The sequence below is a fragment of the Diabrotica virgifera genome, chromosome 10 (genome assembly GCF_917563875.1).
Source record: "Diabrotica virgifera virgifera chromosome 10, PGI_DIABVI_V3a".
NCBI lineage: Eukaryota > Metazoa > Arthropoda > Insecta > Coleoptera > Chrysomelidae > Diabrotica > Diabrotica virgifera.
The window spans coordinates 10,821,920-10,836,791 of NC_065452.1; the positions used below are offsets into that span (position 1 = coordinate 10,821,920).

Below are 14,872 nucleotides of genomic sequence, written 5' to 3' on the forward strand. Positions count from 1 at the left end.
CAAGTTTTTGATCAAATTTTAATGTAGAAAACTTTAAAATGCCGTTTTTTGCATTTTCCTCCATTCCCAAAATACATGTCTTTCGATTTGACTGAAAATTTGCCCACAGATAACCAAAATACATGACTTTAAGTGTTAAAAGAGTTTGTATAGTTTTACAATACAAAAAAATACGTGGAATAATATCAGTGTCAAAAATATAGGCGGCAACTGTAATTAGGTACAATTAATTAGGAAAATATCGACCCTATGAAAAAAAAATGGTTAAAAAAATTGTAATAATTATTGTAAAGATGATTTATTTGGAACAATTTCAATTTCTACCATATTTGTCGAACAGTTGAGAATGAAGAAGATATTGAACAAAAACCACTGCTATCAAACCAATCAGGTCTTATGCTCGCACCTTTACCGCATACGTACTACCTGAAATATTGATTTTAGCAAAAAATGAAAAAATCAAAATTGTATAAAATTTAATTCTCTCCACTTTTGTATAGGTACATTTTTGCATATACATAGGTACATAATTACATGTACATAGGTACATAATTATGCTCTAACTGTCACTATTTTCGCCCCATAACTCGTAAAATATCGACGGCACAAAAAAAATTATAATAAAAGAAATTATGGAAATCATATTTTTAACAAAATCACTCAAAACAGAGTAGAATCTTGCTGGAGTAGCCTGGGCATGCAAGATCAAATGCTAATCCGACTGGACTATATAATTTTGACTCAGGTATTATTTCGTGTAACTTTTCTTGTATTGTAAAACTACACAAATTCTTTTTTTCTACAACCACTATTCAAAGTGCACTTTTCTGCACGGTTTTATGTTAGCAAACTTGATAGTTTCTCACAGTATAAGATATTTGACATTAGTGTGCAGAAAAGTGACGTTTCTGTGCCGCAAAGTGACGTTTCTGTGCCGCAAAGTTCTTTTCTGCACAGTTGACTACCTCATTCTGAGTAACGTTATATTCTGTTTACATCCGTGGACTACCGCATTCTGAGTAACGTTATATTCTGTTTACATCCGTGGTTAAACCTTAGACAAATATATAACCTATAAGACAATTATTATATTTAACTATAGCATAGAAACTAAATTATGGATGTTACAACTGTTTTATTTTACAATTTTATTCTTATTAAACATTTTATAATTATCAAATAACCAATAAGGATTTAGCAACCTGTGCAAGAGACGTCGAATGAAGTAGGTTTTGTGTAAATCCGCGACTGCATAAATATAATGTCAATAATGTGTAATAATTGTTTAAATTTAAACAAATTAAGGCAGTGCATTAATTTTTTAACTGATTTCTGTGCAATTTATTTAGGTATAAGGAATTTAAATTGATTAGTAGGTATTAATTAAATACAGTTTAAAATTTATCACATAGGTACCTATTATAATTAATCGTCGTTTGGAAATTGTGATTTTTATTTTTAGGAAAAACTGTGCTTGTAGAAAAAGTATAGTGTGAAACACGTGCAGAAAGGTAATTTCTCACTCGTTTGAATTGCGGCACTCGCTTGCGCTCGTACCGCAACTTTTCAAACTCGTGAGAAATTAGTACCTTTCTGCACTTGTTGCACAATATACTATAACTACTTAAAGTCCTGTATTTTTTCTATCTGTGGGCAAATTATTAGCCAAATAGAAGAACACGTATTTTGGGAATGGAGAAAAATGTATAAACAGTATTTTAACGTTTCTTACACTAAAATTTGATCAAAAACTTGTTTTAAATAAAAAAGTTTGTTATAATGACTAATAATCACATTTTTGAGTCCCTTCTATTCATTTTCATTCATTCTTTTCCATTGATACTTTACGATAAAAAATGCAAATTTGAAGCAAAATATTAGTCGACGCGAATTCTCACAGTTTCCAAACTTGTCACATACAGCTTGATGAAGATATTGAGACATACGTTCAACATTTAAATGCGCTGCATGATGACTTCAAAAACAGATTTGAAGATATTTTATGATGTAAATATGTACCACCATGGGTCATAAATCCATTTGATGAAACGAAAGTGGCGGATGTGGTATTAGAAGAGGAACTACTAGAGCTCAGCACCAACGAAGAACTAAAGGTGCAATTTAAAAAAAGGCTATCAAACATTTTGGCTGCAGGCAGAAATACCTGAAAAATATCCTGGGCTGTGAGCAATTGCGAGAAAACTTTTGATAGCGTTTCCCTCGTCATACCTTGTCGAAAAAAAGTTTTAGTGTCAAACCTATTAACAAAAAGAAGGAGCGCATTAAACATCACAGAACGGGGAGATTTGCGGTTAATCCTTAGAAAACTGAATCCAAATATTGATAATTTGCTGTCAATCCATCAAGTATATCCCTCCCATTAAAATTATGGGTATTTTTTCATTATTCATTTGTATATTTAAAGTTACGTAACGTTATTAGTGCTTCATTTTAATTCTTTTAAGTCTGTTATCATTATCATTTTAATAAATAGATCGTAAGAAAATAAACCTACTATTTTTACTTTATTTTTACCACTCCGAATTTGGCACTATTTTCGAAGACGAAGAACAGGAGTTACCGATGTAATTTCCCGAATTGTCACCCTGAAATGGAACTGGGCCGGACACGTCGCCCGAATCAGTGATGGGGGGTGGACGAAGAGATTACTTTAGTGGAGGTCGAGATTAGACAAAAGAAGTAGAGGAAGACCACCTACTCGTTGGACTGACGATCTCAAGAAAATGTCAAGGAATTGGATGCAAAGTGCCCAAAATAGAGCACAATGGACAAAAATGAGGGAGGCCTAGGTCCAGCAGTAGACGCAAAAAACTGGGTGATGATGAATGATGATGATGGATTTAGGGTTGGAACTCACCCGCGACGCTAATTTCCATCGTTAGATCTCTGGTCTAAATGAACATCTTTATAAGACCATGCAGAAAGCTATACTACTCTCGACGGACAGATGTCTACGAAAATTTTTGGGAGATAGGTACTCCAGCATACCAAATCACCTAGGGCGCGATAACATGGAAAGAGTCCCACCAGAGCTCAATCCTTTTGATACCGTAGGTGTCTGGGATGAGTCAATTTTCCCTTTAGAGGGAGGGTGAGCTGTATGTCTAAATCTGAAATATTTATTTAGTAAGCTTACATTATAATATATAGATTTACAAAGAATGAAAAAGCATAATAAGGATCGAGCCCGAGCCTCCTGGATGAAAGCCAGGTATCCTAGCCACTAGAGTCTCCAGGGGTCACCAATTATATTTCCTGAGGGTTCGTTTCGAAAACCTATGACACTTCCCGGGTCCGGAGTTACCACTACCTGTCTGGTTGTTCAAATTCGGTAAACAAATCAGAAGGGTGCAGTGCGAAATTTTTAGGCAGAAATTGTTTTTAACCGTTTTTTAATAAATCCAAAACATCACCTTTTTGCTTCCGAAAATATGTTTTAGCATTTTTGGGTCATCTTAAACAAAAAAGATATTCTGTCATTTTTCTCAAAACTTGATAGATTTCAAGTTTTAAGCGATTTATAAACTGAAAAATGCGAAAATAAGCATTTTCGAAGCTTGAACATTCATGTGTACATTATTATTTCTGCGGTTGTTAAGTGCCTAAATTGAAGTTTAAACATTCAATTTCAAGATTCTGATGAGTTTTCGGGGTTTATTTTAATTTCGACCATTTGTTTTTATTGGAGTATTTAATTAGCACATTGCCAATAATTAATTGAATAAATAAATAAATCATTAAGAAAAAAATATGTTAATAATAAATTATAAAATTTTAATAAATGTGGAGTATTTGTTGGGCATTTTTTGCATAAGTACGTATAATATGTATAATACGTGCGACAGAGACACACCATAAATTGCGATGTGCGGCGACTTAAAAGTCGAGTGGACTCGCATAATTAACAATTAAAAAACAACGGTCTATATTGAAGTAAGAATACCCGATTACTCGATAGAATCTTGAAATTGAATTTATAAACTTCAATTTAAGCACTTTGCAACCTGAAAACTAATCATTTACATATGATTTTTCAAGCCTCGAAAATGCGTAGGTATTTTCACATTTTTCATATTTTAAATCGCTTATAACTCGAAAACCATCAACTTTTGAAAAAAATGACAAGAGACCTTTTTTTAAATACAATTTTCGGGGCTAAAAGGTAAGTTTGAATTTGTATAAAAATATTGTTTTGCCCGGCATCCCGGGCCCCTTCTGATTTGTTTAAGGGGGCATTTTTGAACAGGAATCCACAAAAAAAAACCGAATCAGAAAATTTGTCATTCTTTACGAAATTAAATTATCAGTGAGAAAAATTACATTTTTTATTATGTACAACCTCGTGACCAGACACCTCGTAACGCGACAGTTCGTAACCGGACAGTTGGTAACGGACAATTCGTAACAGCGACAGTTCGTAACGGGGACACTTGGTACCGGCGACAGTTCGTAACTATACAAATTCGTAACGGACAATTCGTAACGTCCAAATTGAATTATTCTGTTTATTTTTGTTAACGTGTAAACTAACTATTATTACCGTTATAACTGAAATTATGTTTATCAATTTAACAAATCAGTACAGGGATAAATATGACAGGTGTTAAACATTGTTTAACACTTTTTTATAGTTCGTGTTTCAGAGTATATTAAAAGTCTTTAAACACAAACAAATATTTAAATACATACAAACTTTTAACAATATTCTTAAAAGTTTATTCCTCTTATTGTTCCTTAAATTTGCATATGCCTAGACAAGGGAATATTGAAGTACTTAATTACTGAAATTTTTAATCTGACAATCGTTTTTAGACATTCCGAACTTATTAAATAAACATTTTGTAAAGAAAAGATTATAATTACCTGTTATTATAATAAACCTTGTAATTGGTAATAGCTTTGGGGTATTCAACCAACGGTTATAGTTGATAAGAGGGATGGCTTTTAATACTTTAATACTTGGTTTAAATACTTTTATTATATTCTGAAACACGAAATATGAAATGCCTTAAAAATTTTTATCCTAATACTGATTCGTTAAATTGATAAACATAATTTCATTTATAACTGTAATAACAGTTAGTTTCCACGTTAACAACAATAAACAGAATAATTTAAATTGAACGTTACGAATTGTCCGTTACGAATTTGTATGGTTACGAACTGTCGCAGTTACGAAATATCGTCGTTACGAACTGTCGCTGTTACGAATTGTCCGCTACCAACTGTCCGGTTACGAATTGTCGCGTTACGAGATGTCATGGAACCGTACAACCTGCCTGACGTTTGGAGTGTGTTTGGTGCAACTGATTCTCATTGGCGAGTTGAGATATTCATCTGTTAGCTGAGATCTGTACCGATTTTTAATAATTATAATTTATATTTCGTGTTTCAGAATATATTAAAAGTCTTTAAACACAAACAAATATTTAAATACATACAAACTTTTAACAATATTCTTAAAAGTTTATTCCTCTTATTGTTCCTTAAATTTGCATATGCCTAGACAAAGGAATATTAAAGTACTTAATTCCTGAAATTTTTAATCTGACGATCGTCTTTAGACATTCCGATCTTATTAAATAAACATTTTGTAAAGAAAAGATTCTAATTACTTGTTATTATAATAAGCCTTGTAATTGGTAATAGCTTTGGGGTATTCAACCAACGGTTATAGTTGATAAGAGGGATGGCTTGTAATACTTTAATACTTGGTTTAAATACTTTTATTATATTCTGAAACACGAAATATGAAATGCCTTAAAAAATTTTATCCTAATACTGATTCGTTAAATTGATAAACATAATTTCATTTATAACTGTAATAACAGTTAGTTTCCACGTTAACAACAATAAACAGAATAATTTAATTTGAACGTTACGAATTGTCCGTTACGAATTTGTATAGTTACGAACTGTCGCTGTTACGAAATGTCGTCGTTACGAACTGTGGCTGTTACGAGTTGTCCGTTACCAACTGTCCGGTTACGAATTGTCGCGTTACGAGATGTCATGGAACCGTACAACCTGTCTGACGTTTGGAGTGAGTTTGGTGCAACTGATTCTCATTGGGGAGTTGAGATATTCATCTGTTAGCTGAGATTTGTACCGATTTTTAATAAAGTTCATTCTTGATAAAGCGGCTTCGCACACATAAGTTGAGTCAAACATAATATACAATTTCATGGCCAAACATTTTCAAAATTGCGAAACGCTATATTCTGAATTTAATGACGGTCCGCACAAAAGTAGCTCACGGTCCGGATGTGGACCGCGGTCCGCTAATTGTTGATCCCTGCTAGACCATATTGGATGTTAATTAAGTACTGAGATAAATACTTGGCATGTAAGTTCTAGTGCAACATATTAAAATAAGTATGATTTTTTGGAATAATAAAACTCGATGCATCTATGTAAAAGCTGTTGAATATTGCATTGTCATCAAGTTCTGAGTTTGGAGTCAATCAAATTTGGATCTGATTCAAGTTCGGAAGTGATAGTAAGTGATTTAATTATATTAGTTAATTATTTTTAAACAATTAGCCTTAGTGTGTTGTATATGGTTTCGCTACGACAGTAAAGAACTTTAAAACTTTATACCTATGATTTATGATTATCTAATAGGTACACGAAGAGAAATTCCTGGATTACTTCTAATTTAGACAGTGAAGATGTAAATCATCCCTCTATGGCAGACCAAATATTAATACTGTGTAGTGTTTTTGAAGTAAGACATGTACTGCATATTATGCTCCTTCCTTGACAAAATAGTAAGAGATCATCAGCGTAAATAGCATGCTGGATTAGTGCTTTTAGTATAGAGCCATGTATTATTACTAACCAATGATTTCATTAAGCAAATAGTAATAAACAATGGGAACAATGAACAAACAATAAACAAAATTCTAAACCAAGAACTAAATAAGAAAGCCCTAAAATTCGTCTTTCCGCCAACAAAGAGGAAAATCAGTACCTTCTGTTCGATTACATATACAGGGTGTCCAGAAACTCTACCAACAAAAGAAGACAGGAGATCCCTCAGATAATTTTAAGACAATTTAGCCCAATTCACCTAGTCCGAAAATGCTTCCTAAGGAAGCTAGAGCTCTTTGAAGATGGCGTCTTGTAATTAGTTTTTCCTAAATGCCTCCAGAACGATTCTAGTTAGAAAAGCAAAAATTGGTACGCATATTTATCTTCCAGAGATAAACCTATTCCAACCAGTGCGAATTTCTAGTACCGGTCATAGGCGTCCGTTTTGGGTAGGGCAACTATTATTTTATCGCATAACTTTTTTCTTCAACTTTTAAGCATTTATTGTGACTCTGGATTTTTAAATTCTGAGGTATTCTAGTTCTAAAAGGTACTTAAGTAGGTAGGACGCACCATTTTCTAGAAATTTTTTTTATTAACATCCAAGATTTTTTACAATCTGTTTTACAATGAAAACAATAAGTAAAATTGTTTGTCTTTACAATGACAAAAAGATGTAAGGTCCAGTGACCAAAGCATCACGACACACAGCTGAGGTACACCAGATAGGATGGTTCTAGAAAAATCGATTTAAAAAACTTTTTTTTCGTTTTTCGAATTAAAAGAAAATTGAAAAAAATCTATTTAGAAAAACTAAAACTGGTACGTTTATTTATATTCCAGAGAATAATCGATTTCAATAATTGCGAATTTCTAGTACCGGTCAAATGCGTCCGTTTTGGGTAGGTCAACGATTATTTTGTCGCATAATTTTTTTGTCTTTAATTTATAAGCATTTTTAACACTGGATTATTAAATTCTGAGCTATTCTAGTACTAAAAGTTACTCTTGCTTTAAATTGGAAGATACGCCATTATTTTTGGAATTTTTTTTTCATTTTTTTTTTAATTGAAAAAACGAAAAATTTTCAAATCGATTTTTTTAGAAAACGGTGTGTCCTACCTATTTAAAGCAAAAGTATCTTTTAGTACTAGAATACCTCAGAATTTAATAATCCAGAGTAAAAAATGTTCAAAAGTTAAAGATAAAAAAATTATGCGATAAAATAACCGTTGCTCTACCCAGAACGGCGCCTATGACCGGTACTAAAAATTCGCAATAGATGGACTCGATTTATATCTGGGAGATAAATATGCGTACTAATTTTTGTTTTTCTAACTGGAATTGTTCTGGAGGCATTTAAGAAAAACTAATTACAAGACGCCATCTTCAAAGAGCTCTAGCTCCCTTAAGAAGCATTTTCGGACTAGGTGAATTGAGTTAAATTATCTTAAAATTATCTGAGGAATCTCCTGTCTTCGTTTGTCGGTAGAGTTTCTGGACACCCTGTATAGGCAAGATATCAAAACATATCCAAACATATGAAAAGAAAGGAATAACATCAGCTTTCAGAACAAACAATAACCTAAGCAAATATATTAAGAACAACAAGAGCCAAAAGAAAAAGCACTTACACAGTGGCGTATACAAACTTACATGTGGTGGCTGCCCAAAAACTTACATCGGTCAAATTGGTAGAATCTTTAACAAACATACAACAGAAGACAAAAAGACTTTCAATAATAGAAAACCAGGTTCTACGTACGCAGTTCACCTTCTAGATCATAATCATTATTTCCTTCTATAGGGTGCCCGAAAAGTCCCTTTACACTAAAATTAATAATGCTTCAACACCACCACAACGTTTGTTGATATTCCGGTGCATGAGCATCATCAAGAGCACATGTCTGGTCACACAGACAGACAACAATAGTTTCGATCGAAACGTAACGGCGGACACAAATGAGTATACAATTGAAGAAAGTTTAATCGCTGCAGTGTCGATACACGAACGTCGTCATAACAATAAACCATTGCCGACATTATGAATGATTTTGTTGTTGGTTTTAAAATCCAGATCCAAATTCCAAATTCACCATCCAGACCAACTTTGCTGTCGTGGGAGAAGAAGACTTTTTTATCAAAAGCCGTCCTCGAAGCACCAATAAGTGGAAGACCAAGCAATCGAAAACAGGTGCTGGCATTGAGGATTCCATTAAGTTCATCGATAAAAGTCGACGCGGAAACGCTCTGCAGAGTTTGGTATTGCACGGTCAACAACGCAAGATCACATGCGAAGGGATTAACAAGTGAAGGCCTTCTATATTTTCAACAAGATGGCGCCTCACCTCATTTTGCTCTCGCTGTTCGCAATTGCCTAAATGAAATTTTACCGGACCGCTGGATTGGGCGAGGCTCTCCAACTTCTTGGCCTGCAATAAGTCCAGATTTGACAACGCCGAATAATGCACTGTGGGGTTTCATTAAAGAGGAGATTAGAAAATACAGATATATGTTTCAAATGATGACTTGCGAAACGAAGGTGGCCAAGATTTTACGTCAGTAACTCGGGATATGCTGGGACAGATGAGCATTAGAGTTGCCCAAATGCAAGACCAAGACGAGACTTAGAGAGTCTTGGTCTTGGTGTTGCACCAATACACCTGGTCTTGTTCTTGGTCTTGGTATTGCACTCCCGGTCTTGGTCTTGGTCTTGGTCTTGGTCTTGCAGCAAGAGTCTTGCAAGTCTCGCAGTTACCCACTAGCATATTGCTATTTATTAAACGTTACTTTAGATCTTAGAAAAACGTAACAGTATAGATACATTTTCAGCTTGACTTAACAGACAGGGTGAGGCAGATAACCTTCCTATTAGAAAAATCTCGAGAACTAAAGACAACAGAATCATGAAAATTGAAATAAAGGGGTTTTAAAGAGTAATCTATTTAATGAAAATATTTTTATATATTTCCAACTTCAAGTTATACTGGAAGTTGCATATAACTTCGTTTTTTAAAATGGGACACCCTATATATTTTTACATTTCTGCATTCTCTTCCATGTCTTCTTTCTAAAAGTATGAGGTTTTGTAATGTTATGTAGGGTAGTTTAAAAGATATTTACGTTTTCTTATTAATTTCGTAGAAATTTTCACACCCTGTAGAATTGTAGTTATTTGACATCAAAAACTTTATTTATGTTCAAATGATTTTTAATATATTCTACTATTGTTAAAAATTATTACTATGTATATCTAAATGTTGCATTTGATATACAGGGTTGGTCGAGACTCGGAATGAGTATTTTCTGAATTTTCTTAAATTGAACATCCTGTATTCCGTATTCCCTATACCTAACTGCTTTAATTTGTGCTTAATTGTTAATCGCGCCAACAATGTTAACTACGTAGGTATTTTGATAGCTCAACCATTATTGGTAATTTTTAGGATCAGTCTAGATTAACATGTATCTATTTCCGAAAAATTATTTGCGATTGAATATGTTCACGACCAACCTAATAAAATTTCACTTATTTTTTGTTTCAGTTAATATTTGGCTTGGATCACCAATAACTCACACACTAAAGCAGTTAGGTATAGAGAATGCTTAGGAAATAAAAAAGTACCATAACATATCATTTCATTACAATACTAAAATACAGGGTGTTCCATTTAAAAAAACTCAGAAAATACTCATTCCGAGTTTCGACCAACCACTTACTGTAAAATTAACAAATTTAGCTGTACTAACAATTCTTAACAATAGTAGACTATATTAAAAATCATATGAACGTAAATAGAGTTTTTGATGTCAAACTACTACAATTCTACAGGGTGTGAATATTGCTACGAAATTAATCTCTTTTAAACTACCCTATATAACATTACAAAACCTTATATTTTAATAACGAAGACATCGAGAAGAATTTAAAAATGTAAAAATATACAGGGTGCCCATTCAAAAAAATGAAGTTATAAGCAACATCCGGTATAATCGGAAGTAGGAAATAGATGAACATACTTTCATTAAATAGATCACTCTTTAAAACCCTTTCGTTCCCATTTTAATTATTCTGTTGCCTTTAGTTTTCGAGATATTTCTAATGACATTTCTAAAGACATTTATCTGCCTCACCCTGTAGACATAGTAAAAACCAACCAAATGAATAAATGTCTAAACAACTCACATCGGGTGGGGTTTGAACCCACGATCTAAACTATCCCTGCCCATACTCTCACTAACTGAGCTATCTACCATATCCCACGGGAGTCAGTCTGTTTCTTTAAACATTTGCATTTAATAACCTTATATTACATAATGTGCTAAAACATGGTTAAAACACAAAAAACCAAATAAATGACATTGATATAAAATTGTACAGTCTGCAGAAAGTTTACAAGTACAATGTTTAATCTTTATACGATGTGGTATTTAGAATCCTACTAACTGATAAGGAAAAACAATTGAGTGTGTATCCTATTATCTGTTTTATCAACTTAGACGACATATCTTTAAAAGTTTCAATAGGATATTACTGCCGGCGTCACAACACAGATTATTTTATGAAAGGATAGCTATTCTGAAAATCTAGACAATTAACATACAATTAATTTCAGAGCGAAGGCGTCCGTCGCCGTCGTCTGCTAGGAAAGAATTTATTACAAAATATTTTATTTTTACATTGTAATAATTTATTATGACCTCTGAGTACGTGTCAAATAAATATGTCATGTATTCTTCTAATGAATATTTTGATTCGCTATGTATGTTTATTGTATTTTTGTTACCTACATATCTTTTTGCGTCTCATAGTCTCTAAGCATATACCCGAACTACTATATTCCCTAAAATGACACTCAATCCTAACTTCAAGACGCAAGAGTCTCGCAGGCTTAGTATTGTTCTTGCTCAGGTCTTGCACGGTCAGTCTTGGTCTTGGTCTTGCTAAAATAAAGCGGTCTTGGTCTTGGTCTTGGTCTTGCGAAAACGCAAGAACAAGACCAAGACTGCAAGACCAAGACCGATTTTGGGCAACACTAATGAGCATACGAACATGGCGTCGTATCAAGTTGTGTTGCGACAATGGAGATATGTACACCGATGTTTCTGATAAATAAATAAGTAATAAATAACTTACGTACAAAAATTTGTTAGTGGTTTTTCGCTCTGTAGTACAACAACAGCAATTCATTAATGTAAAGGGACTTTCCAGTCCAGCCACACTATAGATGACAATAAAAAGCAGTGACAAACCTCTTATTTTAAACGATAGATTAGATTAAACTCGATTAAACTAGATTAAATTAGATTAAACGTCTTATATTTCAGCGGTCTGAACGTCTCTTTACTTTTGTGCTAAATATATGTTTGTTTTTAATTATTCATCTTTAAAGCAAGAAAGCTATACGGCATATGAAAAATAACTATATACGACGGCGACGTGGCAACTGAAAAAAAAACTTAATGGAATGTGAAACGAATTTGGAATCACGCTCTACAGGATAAAAATTTGTAATTTTCGCTTGAAATTGTTATGTTGTAGAAGTCAATTGTTAATGCTGATCCGTTGGCTTTACATGTTGGCAGTTTTTTTAATTACAAGTTTTAATTGAGTGACTGACGAATATATGAAAATAAGTATAAAATTCAGAGTGTGTAGTAAACGTTGTCTTTATTCTACTGGAATATAAAACTTATAATTTTTTAGATAAAACAAAATGCATGATTGTTTTTACTTACTCCATTTATTTATTTGCTACAAAATTATAAAATAATATTTTTCTTTTATGTTGTGTGTAACAATACATGGAGATTTTATGGTTCCATTCATCACAGATGTCATTAAAACTAGGTACAACAAACACAAAAATTCTAAAGACAAAAACATAGACAAAAGGGACTTCATCATCGTGAGTAATAGCCATCATTACATGCTCGTTGAATAATATACTATATTTTGCAGGAAAAGTTGCTTTATGTTACGAATAGAAATCAAAAAAATTGGTTGAAAAATATGCAATAGTTTATGAGATATTTAATTTGTTATTAAATGTTACTATTGTTTCAATTGCAAAAACACGGTTGTTGCCGATATTGTTTATTTTGACGTTACAAACGTCACATCTTTGATATTTTATTTTTAAATAATTATTTTATCTTATTTTCTTTAATATTTCATTAATCATTATCTTCTTCTATTTGGTTTACCCATTTTCCCCTTTAATAAAAATCGGTTGGCGCTCGTTCTGTAATAGGCAACCCTATTTACATTGTATCATCTCTTGTGTTCCATGTTCGTGATTTCAAATTTCGTCCAAGGTTCGTTGTCATGTCATTTTAATGACAATGACAACCCCCATATCTCATTCTCAAAATGGAGGTGGAAATGTTTTAAAAAGCAAAGCAGCTTCAAAAATAAATCATTTTATTTCAACAAATCATCTTCCTCTTGGGGTGAGCTACAAATAGTTTTTTTTAATAATTTCTTACAGTCATTATATTCCATCCATTCCATTCCTTCTTATAACATTTTTTATAAATATCTAACCTAACTTCCAATGTCAGACCATGTATTCTAATATTTTAGTTTCAAATCTTTTTAATTTACATGTGTTTGATTTCTATATTTCTTTTCATCTATTAATATGCACGTTTGGTAATCAGAATTTTAACTATTCTCATCTAAATTCTATGTAATTTACCCTTGCCAATTACTATTTCTGAATACTATTTGGCAAAGGTATATTTTGGTTTTTCTTCTTGATGATTGATATGTGTCTCTATTTTATAGTTTTTTGGAAAGAGATCAACCTTTCCCTCTTCGGGAACTTAAGCCTCACATCACCGGTGATGCACACTTGAAGGCAAAGACAATGACATCCAGACTGCACAACCACCACCTCTAGCTGCAGGGGCCTTGCGCCGAAGATCCGCCCAGGCCTACGAGAAGTCTACAACAGCAGTACCATACGACATCAAGAAGATACCATCAGCTACCAAAAGCCATAAGTATAATCCAGAATTGTTAGTTTTTGGCAAGAATTTAAATACATTTGTTAATGCAATTTACTAAGTCATTTTATTTATTATATCTTTATGAACAATAAACATGATTAGTTAAAAACTATGTTTTGTTTGCTTCCATTCCAATTTTCATAGTTCATATCTGAGGTTAGGACAAGACGAACACACACCTGAGTGACTGAGCTAAGCTAAGGGTGTAACGATGGCTATCTTGGTTAGTTGAGGTAATATTTTCGAATATTGTTTCAATTAGCTGGGGTAGTCCATCGCTATTTCGTTTCAGTATATTTTCAATAAATGCATTGAAAAATCAAAATTTCAATTTAACTCCCCTCCAAAATGTAGTTTGAATATTGGTCTAATTTGATTATAACTTGTTTTCTATTAACGTCGCGGGTATTAAAAATTTTGAAATTCCTAGAAAAACTTTTTTTAAAGTGTGTACAATTGTCACGAAATACGCAATTGTATGGGATAATACAGAATAAATAAAATCACCAGTACTAGCATTCCAGTCATTTTGTTGTCACAAACATCAATTCAGAATCGTGGTCCATTGTACAAATTTATATTCCAACGACGTAGTGGCTGCGGAGAAGACCGTTACAAGTGCCCTTAGTGATAGTCGGTTTGTACTGACGATTCATATCTACTGATGAGAGAAAAAACTCAACATGAAAGCAAAAGAACTCTACTGGTTAATAGGATGAAAATCAAAATTAAGTTTGGAAACCAAACTATTGATATTAAATACCATAATTAAAACAATATGGATGTATGGTGTCCAAGTCTAGGGATGTGCAAGCAAATCTTGGTATTGATATGGCTATCATACAAAGGTACCAGTTAAAAATAATACCTATGACCACAAATGCACATTGATCCATGTCGAATGCAACAATACATGAAAATCTGATGGTTCCATTCATCACAGTAGTCACATTCGTCATCACTAGACTTACGCAAATATGCAAATTGCATATTTTGCATATTATGCATAAAAGATGCAAAAATA

The 14,872-nt window shown here is 32.8% G+C and overlaps 1 long non-coding RNA gene across 1 annotated transcript; it reads left to right on the plus strand.

The window, feature by feature from the left end:
* Positions 1–12,947: 12,947 nt before the first annotated feature.
* On the plus strand, positions 12,948–13,960 carry LOC126878527 (uncharacterized). The gene is made up of 2 exons (XR_007695691.1): positions 12,948–13,287; positions 13,625–13,960. It is a non-coding gene; the product is annotated as an uncharacterized LOC126878527 (long non-coding RNA).
* The last annotated feature ends 912 nt before the right edge of the window (positions 13,961–14,872 follow it).